This window comes from Elephantulus edwardii, unplaced genomic scaffold (assembly GCF_000299155.1).
Source record: "Elephantulus edwardii isolate Elephantulus edwardi_28Jun2011 unplaced genomic scaffold, EleEdw1.0 scaffold00483, whole genome shotgun sequence".
Taxonomy (NCBI): Eukaryota; Metazoa; Chordata; class Mammalia; order Macroscelidea; family Macroscelididae; genus Elephantulus; species Elephantulus edwardii.
In genome coordinates, this window is record NW_006400233.1 from 236762 (window position 1) to 241363 (window position 4602).

Sequence of the window (4602 nt, forward strand, 5' to 3'; positions counted from 1 at the left end):
AAAGACCATGGTCTGTATTGCGTACACCTTAGTCTCCAGAGTGAAACCATTGCTCTTCAGTACTTTGGAGAGGTCCCTAGCAGAAGTTACAATATAGTTCAGGAATTAATAAATTTTTAGAGTAGCTATGAAGGAAGCCCCTAAATATCAGAGATTGTATGTCAACCTATGATATTATTCTGTAGTTTCCACACTCTGTTGTGTCACCCTTCTTTGGAATGTGAACAAATATAGATCTCTTCCAGTCAGTTGGCCAAGTGGTTGTTCTCCCCACAGAGTATGGAAACTACAGAACAGTATCATTTATTTCACATGCAAGCAAGATTCCACTGAAGATTATCCAAAAATGACTGGGACAGCACATAAACAGAGTACTGCCAGAAGTGCAGACTGGGTTTAGAAGAGACCGTGGTACTAGGGATATTGTAGCTAATGTTAGATGGATCTTGGCTTAAAGCAGAGAGTACCAGAGGAATGTCTATCTGTTTCTTTGATTATGCAAAGGTGTTTGACTGTGTGGATCATAACAAACTGGGGCTGACTCTGAGAAGAATGGGAATCTCAGAATACTTGATCGTGCTAATGCAAACCCTATACTTGGCCTTTTTTATTTTCCGCCTGGAACCATGGATGCTGCCATGGAGAAGAAAAAGAAGGTTCCTGCAGTGCCAGAAACCCTTAAGAAAAAGCGAAGGAATTTCGCAGAATTAAGGGTCAAGCACCTTAGAAGTTTGCCAAAAAATGCTTCAAAAGGCAAGAAGGAAGATTATCTATGAAAAACTAAGCACTATCACAAAGAATACAGGCAGATGTACAGAACTGAGATTCGGATGGCAAGGGAAGCTGGTAACTTCTATGTACCCGCAGAACCCAAGCTAGCATTTGTCATCAGGATCAGAGGTATCAACGGTGTGAGCCCAAAGGTTCGTAAGGTGTTACAGCTCCTTCGCCTTCGCCAGATCTTCAATGGCACCTTTGTTAAACTCAACAAAGCTTCAATTAACATGTTGAGGATTGTGGAACCATATATTGCATGGGGATATCCAAACCTGAAGTCTCTCAATGAACGTCTCTATAAGCGTGGTTATGGCAAAATTGGTAAGAAGCGAATTGCTCTGACAGACAACACTTTGATTGCACAATCTCTTAGTAAATATGGTATCATCTGCATGGAGGATCTGATTCATGAGATCTATACTGTTGGTAAACGCTTTAAAGAAACAAACAACTTCTTGCGGCCATTCAAATTATCTTCTCCACAAGGTGGAATGAAGAAGAAGACCACTCATTTTGTAGAAGGTGGAGATGCTGGCAACCACGAAGACAAGATCAACAGACTTATCAGAAGAATGAACTAAGGTATCAACCATGATTCTTTTTTGTAATCTGGTCAGTTAATAAAACAGTGACTGCTTTCAAATTGAAATGTTGTGTTAGTGATTTTGTTAGGCTGCCCATTGCTTAATTACAACAAATCTTGTTCTCTATTAAAATGAAGCAAGATAACAGTATGTAAACCTGGGTCTGGTCTGTATCTTGTGAAAGTTTATATTACAGATATATATATATATATATATATATATATATATATATATATATGGTTTTTTACCTTTGCGTCTGTTTTCTTTTAAGAAAGCCTGTTTCACAGATGTTTGTGCATGCTTTGTAGGTAGAGTAATAAATGTTTAGCTCAGCAGTATGGAAACATTCTCTTGCTGGGTTCCATTTGACAGGCTTTGGTTGCTTGAGAAGCTGCTGTGTTAAAGGTGTTACTTTCCTTCTTTTATATTCCATCTTTATGTTGAATTTCCTACTCATATTTGGATTTCATTACAATGTATATTGTGAAGAAATGAAATTTGTATTCAATTCAGAGTTCTTTTGGAAGATCTAAAGTATTTGTAGTAAAGCTTATGAGAAAACGTTAAACCTCCCCCCCCCCAAAAAAAAACCCCAAAAAACAAAAAAACCCAACCCTATACTTGGACCAAGAGGTAGTCATCAGAACAGAGCAAGGAAATACTGCATGGTTCAAAATTGGGAAGGGTGTATGCCAGGGATGTGTCCTATCTCCATACCTTTTCAACTTGTATGTAGAACAGATTATCCGAGAGGCTGGGCTGTATGAGGAGAAATGTGGCATCAGGATTAGAGGAAGATGCATCAACAATATGCGTTATGCAGATGACACAACCCTGCTTGCTGAGACTGAGGAGGACCTGAAGCACTTGCTGCAGAAGGTCAAAGACTGCTGCCTTTAATATGGATTGAGGCTCAACATCAAGAAGACAAAGATTATCACCACTGGGCCAATTGGCAGCATCAAGATGGATGGTGAAGAAATTGAGATTGTTAACAGCTTTAGTTTGCTTGGCACCAGCAGCCAGGACATTAAAAGTCATATTGTGATGGGTAAGTCTGCTGTTAGTGACCTCTCCAAAGTACTGAGGAGCAATGGTGTCACTCTGGAGACTAAGGTGCACCTGATATAGGCTTTGGTCTTTGCAATTCTTGTTATGCATCAGAGAACTAGACAGTGACTACGGATGATAAAAAGGGAATTGATGCCTTTGAGCTGTGTGTTGGAGAAGAGTATTGAATGTACCATGGACTGCTAAGAATACCAACAGGTTCTTCCTGGAGAGGGTTAAACCAGGCTGTTCCTTGGAGGCAAGATTCTGAAGCTTCATCTGATGTACTTTGGACATGTTGCAAGGAGGGACCAATCCTTAGAGAAGGATGTCATGCTTGGGAGGGTGAAGGGACAACACAGGAGAGGAAGACCCTCTTGAGGTAGACTGATTCAGGGACTGGGTTAATCGGAGTTAAGTGTGTCAGAGACAGTGCGATTGGCACAGGATAGAGCAGGGTTTAGGGCTGTTGCACATAGGCTGTTACAGCACATAGGCGTTGCAGATGACGCGACGGCACATAACAACAACAAGGCCATCTAAGCTTGATACAAGTTCATCTCTGATGAACTTTATGGTTTGGGGCTTCAATTTTTTTCCTAATCTATCATATTGTTGCCTGTTTGTCCAGTGGTCAAAATTTTTTTTCTTTAATGTTGAGATGCAATCTGTATTGAAGGTTTTATACTTTGATTTCTGCAGCAATTGCTTCAAGTTCTTCTCACTCTCAACAATGTTGTGTCATCTGCACAACATAGATTACTCATGAATCTTTCCTTGATCCTGATGCCATATTCTTCTTCACAAAGTCCAGCTTTTCAAATATTTTTTCAGCATACGGATTTAATAGGTATGAAGAAAGGAGACAATCATGACATGCCCCTTTCTTAATTTTTAAACCATGCAGTATTCCCTTACTCTGTTTGTACAACAATCTCTTGGTCTACGTATAGGCTTCTTTCTCATAAGCACAATTAAATGTTCTGTGATTTCCATTCTTCTTATTGTTAGCAATAATTTGTTATGATCCACACAGTCAAATGCTTTTGCAAGTCAATAAAGCACAAACAGACATTCTTCTAATATTCTTTGCTTTCAGCCAGGATCCGTCATTACATCAATAATGATATCCTTGGTCCCACGGCCTTTTGTAAATCCAGCCCAAAGTTCCAGTAGTTAATTTGTGTGGTTTTTTTAAAAATAAATTTTGTGATTTTAATGAACATTTACAGAGAAGTTAGATTTTCATTCACTCATTGTTGCACATTTTTCCCTCTTGCCCACCCTTCCCCCTCTCCCAGTTCACATTTAAAAAAAAAATATGGCGTTCTCTTCCTGATTCTGCGCCCTTGATTTTTCCTGTACTATTGCTGATAACAAGATGTCTTCAGGAGCTGCCAAAATTGGGTACCCTGCCCCTAACTTCAAAGCTACAGCTGTTATGCCAGATGGTCAGTTCAAAGATATCAGTCTGTCTGACTACAAAGGAAAATATATTGTGTTCTTTTTTTACCCTCTTGACTTCACCTTTGTATGCCCTACGGAAATAATTGCATTCAGTGATAGGGCAGAAGAATTTAAGAAGCTCAACTGCCAAGTGATTGGTGCTTCTGTGGATTCTCACTTCCGTCACCTGGTTTGGATCAACACGCCCAAGAAACAAGGAGGGCTAGGACCCATGAACATTCCTTTAGTATCAGACCCCAAGCGCACCATTGCCCAGGACTATGGAGTCTTAAAGGCAGGTGAAGGCATCTCATTCAGGGGCCTTTTCATCATTGATGATAAAGGGATCCTTAGACAGATCACTGTGAATGATCTCCCTGTTGGTCGCTCTGTGGATGAGACTCTAAGACTTGTTCAGGCCTTCCAGTTCATGGACAAACATGGGGAAGTGTGCCCAGCTGGATGGAAGCCTGGAAGTGATACCATCAAACCTGACGTCCAGAAGAGTCAAGAGTATTTCTCTAAGCAGAAGTGAGCACTGGCCGACCCAAAGTGCCAGGCTGCAGTGGGCAGCATTGAGAACAAAAACATCTTTTGTACATTCTTCGTGCTTAAAACACAAGGTCCTAGACTTGGCCAAGATGTGGTGTGTGATAGGATAGGTCTTTTCCAGCAGAGGTTGGGATGGACAACGTTCTTATGGCCTCAGCTATACTGTTGGATAGGCCAGCTGTTGTGTATTATG

The 4602-nt window shown here is 40.5% G+C and overlaps 2 pseudogenes; both read left to right on the plus strand.

The window, feature by feature from the left end:
* Positions 1 to 626: 626 nt before the first annotated feature.
* LOC102850447 lies at positions 627 to 1358 on the plus strand (annotated as a pseudogene).
* Positions 1359 to 3780: 2422 nt separating this feature from the next.
* Positions 3781 to 4392, plus strand: LOC102850858 (annotated as a pseudogene).
* Positions 4393 to 4602: the final 210 nt, after the last annotated feature.